This window comes from Manis javanica, chromosome 15 (genome assembly GCF_040802235.1).
Source record: "Manis javanica isolate MJ-LG chromosome 15, MJ_LKY, whole genome shotgun sequence".
In the NCBI taxonomy this organism is placed as follows: domain Eukaryota; kingdom Metazoa; phylum Chordata; class Mammalia; order Pholidota; family Manidae; genus Manis; species Manis javanica.
In genome coordinates, this window is record NC_133170.1 from 12,687,556 (window position 1) to 12,710,468 (window position 22,913).

Genomic DNA, 22,913 nt, shown 5'->3' on the forward strand with positions numbered 1-22,913 from the left:
CCAAAGCCATATAACACACATGTGCACATTTATCCCAGGAATGACAAACTCTCATATTGACTATTTTAAAAGACTGATCATTATTCCATTCTTCAGATAGTTCATCTCTAAATGTATCTTAGGGGATGCAGGTGGTATTCTGAGGCATATCAGAAATAATTCAACAGCACAGTTCTCTGGCATGAAGCTGGGCCTTGGATTCCAACAGTAATTCAGCAGTAAGAATCCAGTATAAGAGTTATTAAGTGGGCCACAAAAACCTCCTCTCAATAATTGCTACATCTTCTTCCTCTGTGCCTTGAATAGAAGAACATGAGAAGTCCCTATACTTTGTGATTTGAGGCGATCTAATGTGCGGATTACCTATTTAACTATGAATTCAAAACACTGTTATATATTGTCTTTCTAAGACTTTAGATCCAGATATATTAGCACTTTTTAATTGAGCTTATAAAACTCAAAAAAATGCTATTATGCTTGTTTAAAAAAAAAGAAAGAAAAAGAAAATCCTCTAGTGAACATGTAATAGTGAGTTCTAGAAAGCCAGATAATTTCTTTGCTTAATAATAGTTTTCTTTCCTCTTGGCTGCAGATTCTCATAACTAGCACCATGCCAAACATTCGAAGATTGGATTATGGCCTGTCGTACTTGATTATTTTTGTCAGCATGCTGACCCGGGGTGCCCTTTTCTTGTGTTGTTCCTTCTGTTTCCATTTTTCATGTCATCCAGCTTTTCATCTTGTCAATCAGCTTTTGACTTCCTGATTAAAGTGTCTGTCACAGGAGCAGCCTGGTCTCCAGTCAGTTGTTTAATTTGTTCCTCATGGCATCCAATTGAGTTATTCATCTGGCCCAGCTGTTCCCAAGTGCTTCCAGCATCACTTTTTCATGTGTTTGGGTTTAACCTCTATATCTGTGTACAACAGTGTGAATTGTTCCATTCATACAGTTGACTGTGGGTTGCTTTGCCTTCCTAATGCTTTCATGCTACCAGGCTGGCTGCTATGCTGTGGCCGAACCAACGGAGAGACGCAATATTTCAATCTGATGTTATGGTAACAACTACAACTAAACAGACTAGTTTTCAAGAATTATAGCAGGTCCCCTTTATAACAATTAGGACGATGTAATGGAAACTCCAGGCTGCTCAGATTCAGATCCACCCAAAAATAATGTTGATGGTACTTGGCAGAGAAAAAGAAACATTAGTCTGCCAACATTGTGGCTATTGCTGTGAATGCTTCAGGACCTATTTGTTGCATTAGGTGATATGAGATACTCTCTTGGCCTGAATTGGTACAGATAGCCAAATGGAAAAATGAAATTAAGTAAATCTGCTGAGTTTGCAAGCTAAAGCTTGTCTTCCAGTTATAAGATGATTTATATTATGCAACATTCAAGAAGCCACATAATGCAACAGGAGACTGGAGGAAAACTAGAGTACATTTCCCCACTCTCCCTTTTAGCCACTCAAACCTAATCAGTTCAAAATTTCAGTAGATTGCTTATGAGTGAGCCATTCCTTCCTGCTATTCCTATCATGTTTCTCTTGCACCCCCTACAAAATTGAAATGCTAATTCCATTACAACAGTCATGCAAATAGCCAAAGCCCGTGTGCCTAGGACTTAAAAGAGTGTAGAATGAGTCTAATGAGAATCAGGCAGCAGGCTTAATACAGCTTCACAAACTACCTCCCATTTTGGTTTGATCTCATAGAAATATTTGCAAAGAATTCAGTTGCTCCTTTGAGAATATGTACTTATTTTCTTAGGCTAATAATATGGGATATAGTGAAATGATGTAGAAATCCTGAAGAGAATAAAAACTGGGAACATAATGTATGGGGAAGGTTGTTGCCAAATAAACAGGGAAAATTAAATCACTTTTCTGTCTGTGGGTTTTAAAAAATATTTTATATTTTCTCTATCAGAGAAAGAGAAACATATACTAACTCATATTAACAATAATATTGCAACTTATTTACAGAGACTTAACATATTTCATTTTTAATTAGAAAAACTCTTATCAAGTTAATTTGACTTCTACCTGTAAAAAAAAATACTTTAACAATCATAATCATGGAGAAAAACATACTTTGAAATGTGTGTTTCTGGTTAAACCCTCAGGGAAGGTTTTCCATGACGTATTTCTTAGGAATACAGTTTTTCAGTCTCTTTCCTGGGAGGTTTTCTTTGTCTTAGGTGGATTTGCTCTTCGAATTTTTCTAAATCCACATCTCTGGAGAAATATCCCCCATGAATCTTTCCATTATTATCCCAAGCAAAGTTAATACAGTGAACTGGTACTCAGTATTCATAGCTTTCTCCCCCTGTATCTTTCTGTGCTATAAAGATTTTTAACTATCAGTTAAAATCACATTGCTAGACTACCTTGCAGCTAGGGTTCCAGATATGCTTTATATGCCTATGAGATAAACTTATGAACAAACTGTAGAGTGTGAGGCAGAGGCTCCTCTTTTACCAGTTTTCTTGACTATGTTGGTAACCACAGCTCTGAAAGTACTGGGTTTTGCTGTACTATGTAAGCAGATGTCCTCGGTCAAGAGAGAAGGTGAGTGGGGATCATTGCTTACCTGGGAAAGATCTCATAGGCACAAGATGACTATGAAGTGAGCAGTTACGGATGCAGCACCCTAACCTCAATCATGCCTAAAAAGTAGGCCCTGGGGCCTCCTGGATCCCCACTTTTCTGAGGGTGGCTTCCCTGGTGAGCCAGTTCTATGTTATTCCTCTTGGAGTCAAAGCCAGAGCCTGATTTTCTAGTCTTTTCAGTGATTTGCAAGCTCCTTATTTCCTGTATCAAATCCCTTTATGATTTAAAAAGAGTAATTTTTTAACTGCAAGTTCATGCTGATCGATACAGTTTGTTTTATACTTTTTCAAAAATCCCTTCTTAATTGTCAATGTCATAGCACAAAGGGAAGATGCTATGGAGTCAGATACATCATTATTAGTTATTTCACCTTGGATAAATTTATGAACTTATCTAGCCTCTGCTCCCTCTTCTTACAGAACGGGCAATAATAATTAAATACATGGTAGATGTAAGGATAAAATTAGATAATAAATGCTTAGTGCTTGAACACTGATGCAACACTCCACATAGGTCAGCTATTCCCTTCTGTACAAGATACTGTCGATATTCTGCCCGTGTTTCCTTGATCCCTTTCTCTCCCCTCCCACCACTGGCTCCAGGTGTGCCTTCACTCCCAGCTCTAACACCTGCATCTCTTTGGCAAGAGTTCCCTGTGCTATACACATCCTCATCAATTCTTGTTGTCTCTTGTCTTTTTAACAACAGCTGTTTTGACAGATGTAAAATGATACCTCGTTATGGTGTTGATTTGCATTTCTCTGATGATTACTGATATTGACCATCTTTTTCATTTATTTGTTGGCCATTTGTATGTCTTCATTGGAAGAACATCTACTCAGGTCCTTTAACCATTTTTTAATTGAGGTTTTTTTTTTTTTGTTGCTGAGTTATATGAATTCTTTATGTATTTTGGATATTAACCCTTATCAGATAGATGATTTGAAAATATTTTCTACCATTCCACAGGTTGCCTTTTCATTTTGTGGGTTGTTTCTTTGCTGCTCAGAATTTTTAGTTGGATGTAGTTCCATTTATTTATTTTTGCTTTTGTTGCTTGTGCTTCTGGTATCATTTCCAAAAGTTATCACCAAGACAAATGTCAAGGAGATTTTCCCCTGTTTTCTTCTAAGAGTTTTATGGTTTCAGGTCTTATGGTTAAGTCATTGATCCACTTCAAGTTAATTTTATGAACATAAGAAGGGGGTGCAGTTTTGTTTGGGGGTATGTGATTATCCACTTTTCTCAGCATCATTTATTAAAGAAACTCTACTCTCCCCATTGAGTATTCTTGGCTGCCTTTACAAGTATTAATTGACCATATATGCAAAGGTTTATTTCTGGGCTCTCTAATCTGCTCCATTGGTCTATATGTCTATTTTTATGCAAGTACCATCCTGTTTTGATTACTGCAGCTTTGTAGTATAGTTTGAAAGCAAGATATATGATGCCTCCAGCTTTGTTCTTCTTTCTCAGGGTTGCTTTAGCTATTTGAGGTATGTGGTTCTATGCAAATGTTAAGATTGTTTTTTCTATTTCTGTGAAAAATGTCATTAGAATTTTGATAGAAATTGTACTGAATCTACAGAGGTCTTTGGGTAGTTTGGATACTTTAAGAGTATTAGTTTGTCTGATCTGAGAACATGAGAAATCTTTCCATTTATTTGTGTCTTTGATTTCATTCAGCAAAGTCTTATAATTTTCCATGTACAGATCTTTCAACAACTTGGTTAAATTTATTCCACATATTCTATTATTGTTGGTACCATGGTGAATGGGATTGTTTTTATTTCTTTTTCAGATATCTTGTTGTTAGCATATAGAAAACCAACAGCTTTCTGTATGTTAATTTTGTATCCTGCAACTTTATTAAATTTGTCAATTACTTCCAACAGTTTTTTGGTAGAGTATTTAGTATTTCCTATATATAAGATCATATCATCTGCAAACACAGATAATTTTACTTCTTCCTTTCTGATTTGGATAGTAAAAGAAATCTCCCTTGTAGATGCAGTGAACAAAAGGAAGGAGTTGTTGAATGTTCCTTTGTTAAATCCCAAGAAACAGACTGTCCCTATTTCTCCACACCATTACCACCGGGGACAAAGGGCATTGAGCAGATTCTAGGCATTGGCAAACTCTCCTCTTTCTAAGATAAGATGATAGCTGAGGCCATTCCTGAGCTTAAAGCCTCAATTGAGAATGGAGGAGAATTTGTAAAGAACATGAAATGAGAAAGCAATTAATAAGCAATCCATCTTCTTCACTTGGTAAGGTATCATGTCATTATAAAGCCATTTCTTATACCTTTCTACTTTAATTTGCTTTGATGATGATGATTATATTAAAATTACTATCCCTTCTAAATTGTGGATCAGTCTATCGGTGCATCAATAAAAATGGTCTTTGATTTTCATAAAAAAAAAAAAAACTCCCTTGTAGATGCAGTGAACTGAAAAATAAATGTTTTCATTTTACCCTTTCTGATGCATCCAAACTTGTTTATTTTTGTTCCAGTGGTATTCTAGAACTTCTCTACTGTACTGCTGAACTTACATAAAGTTTCTCTCATCCATGGGTAAGACTGTCTAAAGTACTCTGAAGGGACTCCCAGACCAGGGACTGCCAAGAGGGGCTGGAACCAGCTCATGGGGCACTATAGGGTCCACAGTTGGAACCAAGGTTTGTATGTCTATTGCTTGATCAATAGGTGGGCAAGCTTCCTCCCAGGTCCATTGGTATATGGTACTGAATCCCACACCTCCCACAAAGGCACTTTTGTTTGTGGATGGATGCCAAATTGTTATTGAGAAGGAGATATGAGAGAAGGACATCTTATTTGGCTTTCTGGTGTCACTTGAAGCTAAACTTCTGTAGAAGAAATTTGAGGGGTTTTTTTTGTTGCTAAGATTCCAGAAATAGGGTTGGGATGGGTACTATTTGTGATGGTTGTGATGGAGTTAAAGCATTCTAAGACTCCTATATTGATTGGGAGGGGGATAAAGCTATTGATTAACCTTAGACTTTCTAGGTCAATTGTAGAAATTAAAATTCAGAAGCTGCTGTGAGAATAGAAAAAGAATGGATAGTTAACATATAAGTCAATGAGAGGAATAAAACAGAACTTGATCAGTTAAGAGCAAGAAGAAAGTTCAATAAAAAAGGAAAGAAAATCATAGGATATAGAAAAACTAAGATTGTAAAAAAAACACATGCATTTAGATATATCAGGAATCAAATCCATATCAATAAGTGCAATTATTGATACATTAACTTTGTAAGGTAAAAAGTAGGTGGTTCCCAGAAAACTGGTGTTTAAAAAATCTAACTGTGTTCCTTTTACTAAGAGTCACATTATATAATTTCAATGTAGCTAGGCTGAAAGAAAAAGAGTAGAAATAATCCCAGAAAAATAATATCAAAAAAGCCTAGAATGGTCATGTCAATAAAAACAAAACATATCTTGAGAAAAAAAAATTTTCAGTGATAAAGAAGAAAACTTCACAATTATCATAGGAAAGTTATAAAGGACTATATAATCCTGAACCTGTATATTCCTCACAAAGGAACATCAAACTAAAAAATGAAATGATTTCAAAAATCACAGGGAAATTAACAAGTTATATGCATAGTGCTTAATTTCAACATATGTTTTCATTAATAAATCAAGAAAACAAAAAATTAATAGGACTATAAAATATAAAGGCAATCCAATTAACAGTTTTGGTCTAAAGGATACATAGCAAATCCTAGCCACAACATGAGAGAATATAATTTAAAATATCATTAAAATTAGAGGATATTCCTTGTCTGTAAGTACACATGGAACTATATGGAAATTGAGCACAAAAGTACAGAAACCAAATATTTCTTAAAGTCAAAAATTAGTATAACAGAGAACTCATTTTTTTCTGTGTAATTAAAATAAATGAGAATATATTATAAAAAATAAATATGTGGGTACACTACTACCAAACTTGCAGTAAAATAAAAACTAGCCTAAGACCAGCTGACTTCATTGATGAATTCTACTTAACATTTAAAGAATTAACACTGATACTTCACAAACTCTTCCAAGAAATAGAAGAGAAAGGATCACTTCCCAGCTCATTCTATGAGGCCAGTATTTACCTGATACCAAAACGAAATAAAAACAATACAAGAAAACTACAACCAATATCCTTCATGAATATGGATGAAAAAATCTAAACAAAATACTAGCAAACTGAACCCAGCAAAATACAAAAGTATTATGACCAAGTAGGATTTATCCCAGAAATACAAGGTTGGTTCAACATACAAAAATCAATCTATATAATACTCCTCAATAATAAAAGAGAATGGCAAGAGAACAGCTTTTAAACAAACAGTGCTGGGACAAATGGATATCCACATTCAAAAGAATGAAACTGGACTCCTATCTTATACCACATACAAAAATTAACTCAAAATGGATAAAATTCTTCAATGTAAGAACTAAAATTATAAAATTCATAGAAGAAAACATAGTTGTAAATCTTCTTGACCTTATTATAGGCAACAGTTTCTTAGATATGACATCTGAAGCGCGAGCACCCAAAAGGGGGAAAAAAGACAGATGACTTGGATTTCATCAAAATTAAACTTTGTGCTTCAAAGGATACTATCAAGAAAATAAAAGACAACCATGGAATGAGAGAAAATATTTGCAAACTATAATGTAGTAACACATTTATTATGGACTGTATAAAGTACTACTACAGCTCAACCATAAAATAACTAAATTAAAAACCAAGCAAAGATATGAACAAATATTTCTCCAAAGAAGATATTCCAATGGCCAGTAAGCATATTAAAGCATATTCCACACCATTAGTCATTAGGGAAATGCACATTAGAACCACAGTGAAATAACACTTCACACTCATGAGGCTGGCTATGAAATTTTTTAAGAGGACAATAACAAGTGTTGACAGGGATGTGGAGAAATCGAAAATCTCATACATTGCTGGTATAATGGTGAAGCCATTTTGGAAAACAGTTTGGCAGTTCCTCTAAAAGATAAACAGAATTACCATATGACAGCAATGCCACTCCTGTATACTCATTCCCACAAAAATATTTACATGAATGTTTATAGCAGTATTGTGTATAATAGCCAGAAAATGAAAACAACACGTCTATCAATGATGAATAAATCAATGCTGTATATCTATATAATGTAAAATTATTCAGCCAGAAAAGGAATGAAGTGTTATACATGCTGTATGTAATATGGATGAATCTTGAAAACATTATGCAAACTGATAGAAAGTAAGTACAGAAGACCATATAGTGTATGATCCCATTTATATGATTGCTTAGAACAGGCAAATCCACGGGAACATAGATTTGTGGCTGCCTGGAGCTGAGAGGAAGGGGAAATGGGGAGTAAGTGCTAATGGATACAGGGTTATTTGGGGGGTGATGAAAACGTTCTGGAATTAGATATTAGTGAGTTGCATAATCTTGTGAATTTACAAAAAAAATCACTAAATTGCATGTTTTAAAAGGGTGAATTTTATGTATGTGTATCATACTTTAATTTACCAATCAAAAAAATAAATGAAGAAACTACATAATATTAGAAGTTTTAAGACACATTTTAAAATAATTTATGAATGATAGATATATACCTATCTAGATACTTAAACCCTAATACTAAAGCAATATAAAATAATGATGTATTATTTATAGTATCTGAATATGTAATAAACTTAACCAAATGTGCATGGAACCATATATATGAACTTCAGGATCTTGGTTATTTCTGAAAAGAAAGGACTGGGACCAGACTGGGAATTAAGCTGCTTTTATACCACTTATATCTTAAAAGAAATTGTAAAAGATAGTCTGAAGCAAATATGTCAAAAATGCTGATAATTATTAAATTTCATGATGAGTAATTGGTATCTGTTATAGTTTGTTTAAAATGTTTCATGATTTAAAATTTACATTTATTTTAATCACTTAAAACAACTGGTGGACTAGAGATAGCCTATGGTGGTGATTCCTAGATCTGGCTGCTCACCAGAATCACCTGAAGAGTTTGTTAGTTTGTTTTTCCAAAAAATATATCCCTGAATTTTCCCAAGGAAAATCAGCTTCAGTATATCTGGGGTAGAGTCTCAGAATTTTGTCAAAAATTTCTTGACTAATTTTGATATATTGGGAGCTGCTGATTTGAGATAGATTTCTTTCTCTGGGAAACTAGCTTACATCCTAGTTTTTTATTCTATAAAAAGTTAAGCAGTTCATTTGTAAATATTCTCACTAAGTTATAGCACAATAATATCCCTTTTATTTTTACTGTAATAACAAAGAAAACTTAGAATTAGGATAAAATCATTGATGAGTACATTACATTATTTAGTGTCACTTATAAACTATATCTTATAAAAAGTGATATTCATGCTCTAATGCCAAGAAAGAAAAATGACTTTTTGAATAACTGATATTTTTTCTTTATTAGTTAAAAACTATTATATAAGTAATTATGCATAAATTTTGCCCGGGCTGCCAAAAACTCGGAATGAAATTTAACACTTTTAAGGAATTCATTATTTCCATTTTAATAACTTTAATGTAGTTGTGTCTTTTAGTGAAAGTCCCTTCAATTACTTTGTAAAACTAGGTTTGATATGAATAATTGATGATGATTATGATAGCTACCATTTTGGGGGGCTTTTACTGCGTGATTGCATAAACTTCATTTTTAAACTTAATCCTTAGCTCCACCTCCTAAAGTAGGAATTACTGTCATTTTGAAGAAAACAAGGTAGCAAAACAGCTTTTCTTAAATGATGAAGAAAATCATAATTACAGAAAAAAGGGGAAATTGTGGATATACGCAACAAATTATTTCCTCATGAAGCAACCCAACAATTAGCCACTAATCAATAGCCATTAAGTATATAGTTTTTTATGCCTCCTATGTTCAGTTTCCACCCTTTAAACAAAGGATATAGGTAATGGTTTCAAAGATTCCCTCCAGTTTAACATGCTATTAAGTCACAAACTTTGTAAGGCTGCCTCTGGCTAATATAGTGGCTGAGATGGAGAGCAACTATTTTCCCATTTATTCTCTTTCTCCCAGCAGAAACCACAAGTGTGGGCAGAATAGAGTTCTAGGGGCTTTGAAATCTCACAGACAAAAGGTACAAAGGTAATCTCTAGCCTTCAAACTACATGCACATTTCCATTCAGTGTATTTCCCCCATTTCTTCTCTATCCCATCTTAGTCTTTTTCAAATAATGTTGCAGTGGATTATGATCACTACTACTAATAAATATTGAGTTATTATATTTATAGGTGAAAAGCGTTGCATAATAAAACATAATTAACAGTGAGTGTCAAGCTGGACATACATTCAAGAGGTCAGAATTTAGCTAGATATATTATTACTCCCTGTGGTCCAAGTATTTGTTAATTGAAATAATTACAATAACATTCACTTCTTGGATGTTTTTGTATGACTATGTCACAAAGGTTCTCACCCCTTTTAGTTTTTCTTGTTTATACTAATGGACAGAAAAACAGCAGGTTGCATTAAAGGACATTTAGAGCACTCTTTTGTTCTACTTGTTGATGCATTCATGTCATAAAACAAATATGTCTTGAAGAGAAAATGTATTTTAGGGCGCACAAGAAGAGAGCTGATGCAGGCCTGAGGGTTTGGGTCTGTGCCTGCTGAGTAGTGGTACACTTATGCTTCATCCAGATTTATAGCAAGTACCCAAAAGGTTACAGGGACTGTTTCTAGTTACTTCTGCTTGGTGATCAGACAGGCACATAACCAAAATCTTCAGAACACCTGAGAGGGCCAGGAAGTTGTAAATATTCCTGGGAGCTTCTCAAAGAGCCTAACTGTATCTTCTCTGAATCATGTGCTCTCTTGAATACTCCACATTTTTTAAGCAAACAAACAAATAAAACCAAAAGTCAGTGGTTAGGACTTGAAAGAGCATGCCATTGAATCAACAGAGGTAAGAAAGACTAAATGTAGAGTGTCTCAGAAGCAAGAATGGAATAGGATCCAGAAAAATAAAGTGGAACTCTTAACCTTAGAAGAAAAAATAGCAGGCATGTTTGAGTAGGATATTTGCTTGATTTCAGAATGATGAGGGAGTCCTTACATGCTGGAGAGTGGCAGGTAATAAGGGAAGGAAGTTTGGAGACAACAGAGAATGCTTTACCGGGGAGTCAGTGCGAGGTGACTAAAGAAATGCTCCAAAGTTGCCAGGCAATGGAGTTTCCTTTTGGTGATCATGAATTTCTCATGAAACCAGTCTGCCCTACTTCATGCATTTCTACAGCAGTGTGCAGGCCTAAAGGAAGCCAGGTTATCCTTTTTTTGGGAAAAAGAGAGAAGAGCAAGTAAATTCAAGTTTTAGGGACTATTACTACTTAATGACGTAAAAGGAACTCTAACCTGGGTAAGAGAGAAGTGAATAAAAAGAAAATACATGAATGGAGAGAAAGGAGATGATTCATGAGACTGGAGGTCCCACTGAGGTCACAGAATAATGATGCTGGCAAAACTGAACTAAATGTTGAACTAGGGATGTGAGAGTAGAATAGTTATGGGTGATGGTGTGGATTTAGTGGTGTGGCCAGAGGAGGGGGTAGCTGAAGCACGGTGAAGGGGAAGCTATTGGACCCCAGGGGCCATTCACATGGACATCCAAGTCATACTGGTCAAATGCAGAGCTTGGTGACTCTCATTGTGGGGATGACAGCTCCCTTCTGTCTCCGCTTCGAATTCATCTGCCACTATGGACACATTTTCTGTATTTTATGTTTTCTTAAAGAGAGTACGTTTTGTTCTATCAGTCATCCTCCAATTTGAGGTTCCCTGTTGGGATTCTCAGAGCCATCCACGGCCTAGGTTACTGGCCAGTCTATAGAGGCTGCCTCCGAGTTAGTGCCTACCTTGCCTGTCCAGTTTAGATTATCAAGAACATAAAGACGTACAAGGTCCTCAGGAAGAAGCTGTGCATCAGGTAAACACAGTAAGCACTGTGTGTGTGACTGTATCACATTCATGTCTCCATATATGCTCATGTGCATATATCTTAACTCAACCAAGTAGAATTCAATGATAGTACCTTTTAACTTCTTCTCAAAGCTACTCACCAATATCTTTTCACTGGAAAATCCAGGAGAAGGAAAAGTAGTAGAGTCCTTTGAGCCTGCAAGAAATAGGAATTACCAGTCAGAAAGCACACCTTCCTTTCAAAGATGTTCAGGATGCAGGAACTGTGCGGGCATTGTGGGGCAGTGGGCCGGGGCCTGGTAGAACAAGGGAAGCTATGTGCAGTTGGCCAGAGCTGTGGTTAGATGCCCAGTGGCATTTGCTCTGGGCATGGAGGCACCTACCTATATGCATGACTTATTTAACTAATATAAAAACTTCTTTCTTATTTTTGCACCTTGAGGACCAGGAAAAAAAAGGAGCAAAAGAAGTCCAAAATAAATGATTTTCTTTTTTTTTGCTAGAAAATACAAGTGAACTATACAGCAAATCCTCACGATATTTCCATCTGCCAGGTAGATGAGTCCGGAATGGTTTTACATTTATAATTACAGAGGGAATGTGTGAAAGACCCTTATTCCTTCTTTTTCCTACTCTTAAAAAAATGGTGAATAGGGCCTTTAATACTCAATCTTAAATGAATGTTGTATATTTTGGCATGGCGTCTAAGTGTTAACAGAACTTGTACTATGGTTTTCTAAAGGGAAAAAACAAATAGTTTAACACTGATGTATTTGGAAGCAGGTGCTCTGGACAATTAAAGAACTTTGTGGCTTTTGAAGGCACCCTTCCAAGAACTAGAAATCTAAAAAATGAATACCACACTGTCACTTTGATAAAATATCTTGTTTTTTTTGCTTCTGTTAGGGGGGAAAAAAAACAAAACTTAAAGAACACAGAGTAAAGACATGCTTAGTAAGGTGTGTTAAGTAACAAAAATTTCATTTAATAAATTTGAATATCTAATTGACTTTATTAAATGATTCATAAATACAGATGCATCCCCTCTAACAAATACAAAGAAGATCCAAGAAGCTGCAAAAAAAAGAAGGTTTTCAAAGGCAGAGGGAAGTGGAAAAAAGGAAATTATTAGCAAACAATGCATTGTTTCAGGCAAGGTTGCCTCCTGCGGGGAACTGCAGGGGTCTATCAGCAGATTACCTCCTGGTGCTGACCAGCTGGTTAAAGGTCATATTCCGGGGTGGGGGGATTGGCGGGGCTGAGACTGAAGTGAGGTTAGCTACTAAGTCGTGATTTGCTAACATGGCGCTTGGTGCAAGTGACTCCATTTGGGGCCTGCTGCCTCCTTTTTAACAATCCTCTTCTTTTGATCAGATTCTCAGCTTAACTGAGAGATGTGATCAAAATTTGAGGCATTAACATCACACTGAGTTACCACCCTGTAGTTCTTGTAGCTTTTGCAAAATGTTGTTGATTTTTTTGGTGCGGCAAGTCACAAGTCATGATGTATTTTGTTTCCATCTCTGTGGTAATCACAGGCCACAACTTCAGGCTCACAATTTTTTTAAGTCAACCATTCTCCTCACTTCTCTTCCAACGTTCCAGTCTCAGGGAGATCACTTGCTTGGTGATGAGCTGCTGCAAAGATGCTTTCGCAAGAATGTAACACACCAGGGAGATGATTATTATTATTATAAACAGGATAATTCCTAATAACTTTGGAGCCCTGGTCTCCATGACCCAAACCAATCAAAATCCAATAAGTCAAAGAAAGACCCCTTTAGGAGTCATCTTTGTAAGTTAAGCGGCTTTTTCTGTGGGCTTGCGTAACTGAGTGTCAACCTCCCCAGAAGTGTTAGTCCAGATGTAGCCAGTGATGTTGGCCTTGGCACAGAAACCTGCTCAGCTGGAAGATAATCAAGGACTATCCTATTATTAAGAACACCTTTGGCCAGAGAGCCAAAGGATCATTGTTGGGTAGCTATTGTCTTAGCAACAGATTCTGTAATACCTTCAAGAGATAAGGAGAGATCTCTGATAATATTCTCATTCACATGTACAGGAATAAATGAATACCAGTCAAGTATGGCCCTGCTGAAGGAGGCAAATCCTGAGTCATTACTGCTCCTGGTAAGTCCTTTCTGACTGGATGGTATAAATCCAGGCGAGTTGACCAATGAGTTATCTTACGTTGTTTGTAGAAAGTTACGGGCACAGTTAGATAACCTAAAAGGCATTGTCCAGCTGTGGGTCAGCTGTCCAGACATTCAGAGGTCCAAGGGGAATGGTAACCCCCACAGCAAAGACAAACCCTGCTGGGACACAAACCAGTCCCATTAGGGTGGTACTACTAACAGACTCATTCACAGGGGCTGCTGACTGTACCCATTCAAGCCATGGGTCCGATGGGTTTTCAGCACATACAGGGAGAAAATTTTCCCATCCTGGAACAGATATTCTAGATACTTTGCAGAGAAGGGTGCTGCTGGGGAGCTCTCTTAGCGCATGGGGGGCAAATCTGATCTAGATAATCCTGAGAACATGGGGGTGCAAGCGTCCTAAGTTATATAGAGGCATTTGCATCTAGTTGGGGCTGCACAGTTATAATTAGGGAAAGGTAAAAAGCAAGGCACAGGGTGCTCCGGCTGTAAGAGCTGAAGTTAGTAAGAGACTTCTAAAGGAGACGGATCCATCATGGTTGCAGTCACACTGGGAACAGAAGAGAAATTGGTCACAGGGAGGACCAAGGGGTCTCCAGCATCATGGAGAGATTGGAATCTTCAATATTAAATGCAGCAATCTGGAAGGTTACCTCTTTCCCCCGCCTTAGCAATGGCCTGGGAGATACGGATGAGGGTGTTAACTTTCCAGGCCACTGCCAGAGTAAAGAGGAGAGAGAAGAAGAAAGGGCTTTCTGTTTAGTTAAAGTATGAAGTCTTAATCCAGTGTCTCGGGCAGAAGCATTCTACCTTAAAATCAGCTATTTCTGGTCCTCATCAGTTTGACTCATAGGTCTTCAGCATCTATACAGAACTCAGGGTCCAGGGGAGCCTTCCTTAGCTCCACCTGTCAATACCCAACAGCTAATACCTTCTAGGTTTGCAGCAGTGCCAGTGGTCAGGAGCACCTGGTAAGGCCTTCCCAACAGGTTGTTTTCTCCTGTTTCCAGAATACCAATCATGAGGCTCCAGACCATGACTAACAGGACCCTTTGAATTGGGATCTGGAAAATTTTCTTTAATCTGTTGATGATAAGTTTTGATAACAAGGGATCAGCAGAAGGTTATACACCGACAGACACTGGTCTACTGGTTATTATCTCATGTGCAGTGAGTTTGGCCCAGAGGTCATTCTGTGAAGAGTAAGGCCAGAGGCAACACCACAGACCAACTGAGTCCAGTAGGTCCAACAAGTGTAGTGTCAACAAGATTTTAAGATGAAAATCCCATTCATTTTCTCAAATTTTCTTGATGTCACCTTGAAGGTGACAAGGATGGTGATAATTTCGAGAAGTTTGTAAGGCTTTCATTAAGGCTTATTTGATTTGCCCAGTGAGGTGGACGCCTCAGTCACTGGAGATTACAGGAGGTGTGCGCCGAGTGAGAAACGTGCTTTCTAACAGTTTCTTTGCCACTGTGAGGGCATCAGCCTTGTGGCAAGGGAATGCTTTGACCCATCCAGAAAATACACGTACAATGATGAGAACATAAGGCCAAACCCATATTAGGTGGTGACTGAATGAAGTTCAGCTGCAGTTGTTCAAAAAGTCCAGAGGAAGGAGGTTTGAGGCCTCTTAGAGCAAAAATGGTTTTTCCAGGATCATGAACCTGACAGGTCAGACATTGATCAAAAAGTGTTTTTGCAGTTTTATAGAAGTCTGTCCATCAATGTTTACTTATAATTTGAGTCTTCTTAAATGCACCATGGTGGGTGATGGAATGGAAAAACTGAAAGAATGGGGTTTGCCAGGGAGCCGGGAAGAACCAAGCAGGTGTCCTGATTTTCTCATAGCCCCAACTGTTTATTGAACTTACAGCCATTGCTTTCCCAGTTTTTCTGACTCAGCAGATTGCTGCTCTATTGTAAGGACATCAGGCTGGCAAAATTTTGGCAATAAGTGGTCATTTTTTTTATGGAAGCAGGATAGACTTCATCCACATGTGGCACAACTTTTACAGACTCTGTCATTGCTGCCTTTGGGTAAAAGTCAGCTATCATTTCCCTGATACCCAGATTCAGTCTCTTTAGTGGGAGCCACACTTTTTATGACAGCAATTTCATAAGGTAGGAGAATAGCAGTAAGAAGGTTGTTTATTTGTTGTCCATTTTTGATTGGGGTCCCAGTAGATTTGAGAAAAGCCCTTTATTTCCATAACATCCCCAAATTGCTAATGATTCCCAAAGGCCTATCAGCTATCAGTATAAATACTAATGTATCCTTTTGATAACTGGCATGCTTGGTAAGGATGGAGAGCTCAGCTTGTTGGACAAACTCAGCCTGAGGGAGATGACCCCTCTCAAGAAGTTCATATTGAGAAATAATAGCCTAACCAGCTTGGCAATTCCCTTTCTCATTTTTGGTATGACTTATCACTGAACAAAATCAGTTCAGGATTAGTCAGAGGGGTGTCTTGTACACAGGATGCAGTGTCACCATATAGGACATCTCTAGTCCCCATTCGCAGGGCTCATCTTCATCAGGCAGGGGTAGTAATGCAGGAGGGTTAAGAATGCAGCCATGTTTAAGATACAGATTAGGTGCTGAAAGTGAAATGATCTTGTAAAGCGTTATTTTGCTTCCAGAGAAATGTTGAGTCAACTCAGTTAGGATGACTTTGTGCGTAGAGTTTATAAATAAATGTCATTTCCTAAGATTAAATCTGCTGAGGCTTCTACTAACATTGCAGCTGCTGCTATAGCCATTAAGACAGCTGGGATGGGTGTGAGCAAGCAAATCAGGTGTGTGCTAATAGGCAACAGGCCTATGTTTACTGCCATATTCTTCCGTGATCATTTCCAGGGTTTGGTTATCTCTTTCATGCACAAATAACATGAAAGGTTTTGAATAGTGAAGCAGCCCTAGGGCAGGTGGTTCTTGTAGCACTTGTAGGTCTTTATTATTGGTGTAAGGCCTTGTATGACCTCAGGCTTTAACGGATACTGAGACAATTTTGGAAGAAGTTAGCATGTCAATTTGAATTTTTATAGGCTCTGCACTTTTTATTCTTTCAGTGTCAGTTTTAGAAGCAGCCCAAGATTGTCTGGCACCTCAGTTAAATTAGGGAATTTGGTTGGAGTTCTTTCTCTTCTTTATCAAGGACAGATTGTAAAGAACATAAAAGACAAGGTTTGGGTTAGTCAGGAAACTCGAAAGTGAGGCCTCCATTGGAAGCAAAACATATTGGCCTTTTTAATTTAGAAGGGTGATTTCTTGAAGAATGGCATCTTAAAGTCTTTGGGGGGCTTCTGCATACCAATTAAAACAGACATATTCTGTTTAATTTGGGAACGCTTTCTTTCAAGTGCACTTCCTAAATGAATGATCTTGTCCAACTGAATCATTCCCTATAATGGCCATTGTAATTCTAGGTTGTCTTCTATAGTATTTTGCCATGTTTGTAGATATTTGAAGCTTCCAGGGCCATACTTTTTAGACATAAAATATGCACGGGTGCTAGAAGGTGGTGAGCTTAACCCTTCAGATTTTAATGATCCCTGTTCATTACCTATTTGTTTGTTTGTTTTTAAGCTAATGCTTTGGGTCTTTTGGAGCCAAACTAATACCTAAAAGGGAATATGCTGCAGGGTTGGGGAGTGTGGAGTTTTTACAGTATCCCTTGTGCAGAAATTTTCTTGAGATTGGAAGGGAACCCCATATCTGTCTAAACCATTCCATAACCAACTTATCCTAACACAGGAGTCTCTGGGTTAGGTGGCAAGCACTCTTAAGTGCTCAACACAAGCCAACCAATTTTAGCAGCTTTTTGACTTCTGAGATTCCCATTAGCAATAGTCTTTATCACATAACAAATCTGTACACCTTGGTATATCAGCAGTAACCCAGACATGCTGCTGCCTCCAAGAGATGGCCTGGTGCATTCCACCAATGATTCCTGTGGAATCTTAGGCCAGGGAAAGGACTGAACCAGCAAACACTAAGAAATGGGGATGGCATAGTGGTTCCAAACAAAATAGAGAACTGCAGCTGCCACCAATAGTTCCTAATGTTGACTAAGGAAGGATTCCAAACAAATGGTGAACTTCAGACTAAACGGTCAGCAGTTCCCAACATGGAGGCTGGGGACAGAATCAAGGGCTAGCGTTCTCCTCTCAAAACCCTGGGAATTGCAGTCTGAGACGATAGGGGCTAAGGTCCACACAAAACCACCTGCCAGCTCAATTGGGCTCAGGCAGAGCTGCCAGTTTAGCTGCGCTCTGGGCAGACCATCTGCCAGCTCAAGTTGACTGGCCCTGTAAAGAAAGACCAATCAGATTGAGAGCTGGATGCAAAGACAGTGGAGCTTAGAACCGAGAGGGAACTTAGCCACAACCCCCAGAAATGGCAAGAAAGACATTGAGCTCAAAGTGTTAGTGGGGTACCGCACCTGTTTTTCTCGTTGTCCCCAAAGCTGTCAATGGTCTCCTTTAGTCCCACTACTGCCACCAAATCTGTTAAATAACAGAAATTCAACTGAGTAAATTTAAATATCTAATTGGCTTTATTTGACAATCTATAAATTGGACAGCATCCCATTTAGCAAATAAAAGGAGCTTTAAGGAACTATAAAAAGTGGGAGGTTTTCAAAGGCAGAGAAGGGGTGGGAAAAAGGAAGTTATTAGCAAAGAATGCACCTTTTCAGGCAAGGTTGCCCTCAAAAGGGGAACAGATGGGTTCTGTCAGCAAATTACCTCCTGGTGCTGACCAGGAAATTCTAGGTTCGCTGGTTAAAGGTCATATAGTGGGGAATGTGGTGGTTGAGGCTGCAATTAGGTTGATTTGCTAACATGGGGCTTAGCACAAGTGACCCCATTTTGGGCCGGCTGCCTCCTTTTTAACAGATATAATGTATAAGACACTACCTAGAAGCTGTCAATGGCCCAAGAAAAAATAATTTATACTTCTCAGTTATTCAGTCCAACAACAAAATTCCAATAGTTTAGCCAATCTAAGATTTTCTTTAACTTTTTTTTTATTAAGGTATCATTGACATACAATCTTATGAAGGTTTCATATGAGCAACTTTGTGGTTACTACATTCACCCATATTATCAAGTCCCCCACACACATCCCATTGCAGTCACTGTCCATCAGTGTATAAGATGCTATAGAGTCACTACTTGTCTTCTCTGTGCTATACCACCTTCCCTGTGCCCCCACCCCTACATTATGTGTGCTAATCATAATGTCCTTTAATCCCCTTATCCCTCCCTCCCCACCCCCTTTCCCTTTGGTAATTGCTAAGTCCCTTCTTGGAGTCTGAGTCTGCTGTTTTGTTCCTTCAGTTTTGCTTTGCTGCTATACTCTACAAATGAGTGAAATCATTTGATACTTGTCTTTCTCCACCTGGCTTATCTCACTGAGCATAATACCCTCTAGCTCCTTCCATGTTATTACAAATGGTAGGATTTGTTTTCTTCTTGTGGCTGAATAACATTCCATTTGTTTTCTTCTTGTGGCTGTATAATATTCCATTGTGTATATGTACCACATATTCTTTATCCATTCATCTACTGATGGACACTTAGGCTGCTTCCATGTCTTGGCTATTGTAACTAGTACTGCAATAAACATAGGGGTGCATGTGTCTTTTTGAATCTGTGATCTTGTTTTCTTTGGGTAAATTCCTAGGAGTGGAATTCCTGGGTCAAATAGTATTTCTATTTTGAGTTTTTTTGAGGAACCTCCATACTGCTTTCCATCACTCTAAGAATTTTAATTTATTATCAACATGATATGCATAAAAATGTATAATCACAATTTTGGATAGACTAGCCTATGCCCAAAACTGGAATTCTGTAACATAAAGCAAAGGTAAAATAGGTATAAAGGAACAAATGACAAAGGATATAAGATTAAAGGAAACTAGAAAATGAAAAAGAAAATGAAAGAAAAACAGGAGAAAACAGCAAAACTGTAGGGCAAAATCTAAGTGAAAGAAAATGAAAGAAGAATCAGGGGGACTGCTAAACAAAACCCAGGTTCTAGACCTGGATATTTTCAACAGAAATGGGACTATTACTAGCAATAAATAATGACGCCAGTAGCATTGAGACTTTAAGGAACTAACTCAATGTTTTTGAACATGAATTAGTTTTATCATCCATGAGGAAAATATAACCACTGCTCTGTAAACCTTAGATGATTTTAGTGAGTCTCAAATGAGACTGCTTGTTAAGGCATCATAAAAATATTATTTTTTTGTGATATTATATCATATTTTTGTGAAGGTTTAATGTAGAGTATTATAAAGGGAAACAAAGAAGAGTCTAGAACAACACAGCTTCAAAACTCTGGTGACCTATGACGTAAGGAAACAGAAAGAATAACAGTCAAGCAAACAATACACACCTTCCCCTGGTGGAAAGAGCTGAGCTGTGACTCATTCTCAGAATAAGGGAAATAATGACCTCAGGATATGCATACTTCCTCATGAATTTAGAAGATAATACAATTGTACTAATAATTCACATCAACTGAAATGCCTTACTGTGGCCTATGCAAGTTTCCGTCCTTTGGGTGCATAGATTGTCCTTAACTAGGAGAGATATTTGTTCAAATCTCTATTTCCATTGCAGTATAGATAAAGCCTTTAAAACAGGTCATTCAACCCATTGGGCTATCAATAATTAACTGTAACCATTATAGACTCAACAAAATATTAGATTGAAAATTTCAATATCTATGCTCTTGACTAAAAATTGGGGGCAGATATTAAGTTCATTGCTAAATTTCACCTGAAACTTAAAGTTTAAATATATTTTCCCATACATGCACTTCATTACTTTTTTAATGCTGTTCAATGACAAAGAAGCTTTCTTGAGGTCTATTTCATTTTGTATCTTACTCTTTCTGTTTCAATTAGGCTTTTGCATATTTATCTTCATTACCATATAATTATATAACATTTATAAGTTTAACTTTTCTCTGTGAAACTCACAGCAGCTAATGAATTTTGTTGTAAGTTATCTTCCTCCCACCCCACTGAACCATGAAATCAGGAAGCAGTGTCACCCCCATTTTACTGATCAGTGGTCAGTTTACTTCTGTCTCAAATGTTGGTCAAGGCTCCATGTTACTCAGGCCCTTATTTCCCAGGGCCAGTAGTTCTTAACACTGGCCTCATTTAAGAATCACCTGGTGAGCTATTGAAAAATCACATGCCCACTACTTTAGGCCACCTGAATCAGCAGCTCTGATGGTGGGGCCTAGGCATCAGTATTCTTTCTCAACTCCTTGGAGATTCTAAAGCCCACCCAAGGTTCAGAACCACTGCTCTAAAGCAGTGCCTTTCAAACTTTTGATGTGAGTAGACATTGTAAGAGGATATTGTGGAAATACAGATTCTGATACACTAGGTCCAGATGGCCCCTGGCTCCCTGATACAGATGGTCCAGATGGTGCATTTCTAGCACCCAAGTGATGCAAATGCATCCGAAACTAGAACATAGGAAATTGTTTGAGTGGCTTTTGTCTCAGTTCTTCCAAGGATAGTACAAAACAAGGACCATTCTAAATTCAGAGGAGAAAAGTTGCACTCATCATATATAATCAACTCCTTAGTGCACTTGGATTAAATTCATGCAAAATCTGAGTTGACAAAGGCTGCTTCATTTGTGAATGGAAATTGAAGTGTAAAGATCACTCAGTACTTTTCATGCCTTGACAGCACACCCTAGTCATTTCTATTCCGAACACCTTCACTAATTAATTTGCTAGCCTGGAACTTTCTATATTCTCAGGGCATTGACACTTTCTTCATCCACTTCCACACTGACCTCCCCCATTTATTTAAATTTTATATGCTCCTCAAATCCCTAAACTTTGGCCTCTACCGAATGACTTTACAGAAATCACCTCTTCCAAGATCAACAGCGTCTTTGGCTGAATCCAATGAACTCTTTTAACTCCATCGTATCTGACTTCTTTTTCATGCTATGGACTACCTGACCCTTGGAACATTCTCCTTCCTAGTTTCTGTGCCGCTAAAATCCATTCCTGCCTCTCACCTTGCTCTTTCTTCCTCTGTCCTTTTTCCTTTTTTCTCTATTTCTTAAAGGTTGGTTATCCTTGAATTTTTACCCTTGTCTTCTCACTCTGCTCGCCCTTCCTGAGGTGTCTTGACTAATCCTGTTACTTCCTTCAGTGTGATGACGACTCCCAAATCCAAAATAACTTCCAAATCCACGTCTCCAGCCCAGAGCAATTTCTAGATTCATACTTTAATTGCCTGTTTATCTCTTCACCTGAACATGAAATCCTTTACTACCGACTCTCAACCCACTGTCATCTCAACTCTTTTTTTCTGGATCCTCTATCATTGACATTGTAAACACCAAAAATTTAAAAATACTTGAGAAACAAGAGAAGGGAAGGATGGCAGGGAAGTAACATCTTAGGAATTTCCCCAAGTCCAAATTCTGCCCTGTAGCCTTACAGGTTCAGAAGGCCTTTTTTTTTTTTTATCAGGAGCTGCCTCACAATAGACCAATATCATCAAACCAATGTACAAAAATCTGTAAGCCAAGTTAGTTTAATCAATTTCAGCTCCAATATTTCCATCAGGGTGACCAGGACACGCTCTCCCTATAGGAAAACCAACACAGGAAGTCAAATTATAACAAAATGTTTGCTCAGTAAGCATGCAATCAGGGAAGAGTTGTTAAGTAATTCAAATGTCTAACAGAATCAGGCTGCGATTTATGACTTCACTATTCTACATACATTGATTGAGCACCATGACTGAAGCTCACTAATTATAGATTCATCCAATATTGTCATCCAATAACTCTTTACTCAGGAAACTGCTTCCTGACACCTGCTGGCCTTTGTGACACCTTTGTGACACTTCCTTTTCCTCCTTTCCATCATTGCTCAGCTCCACCTCTACCTCCACCTCCACCCACACTGCCTGTTAATTGACACAGTTGCTGATGTCTTCACATTTTTAATCTGCCTTCTATCTATCGCAGCCTTGATGTTCTGGAAGCCATTCCTTTTCTTTAAAATAACTGCACTTCTCTACTTCAATAAACTGTGTCTTTATTATTTATTATACATTTTAAC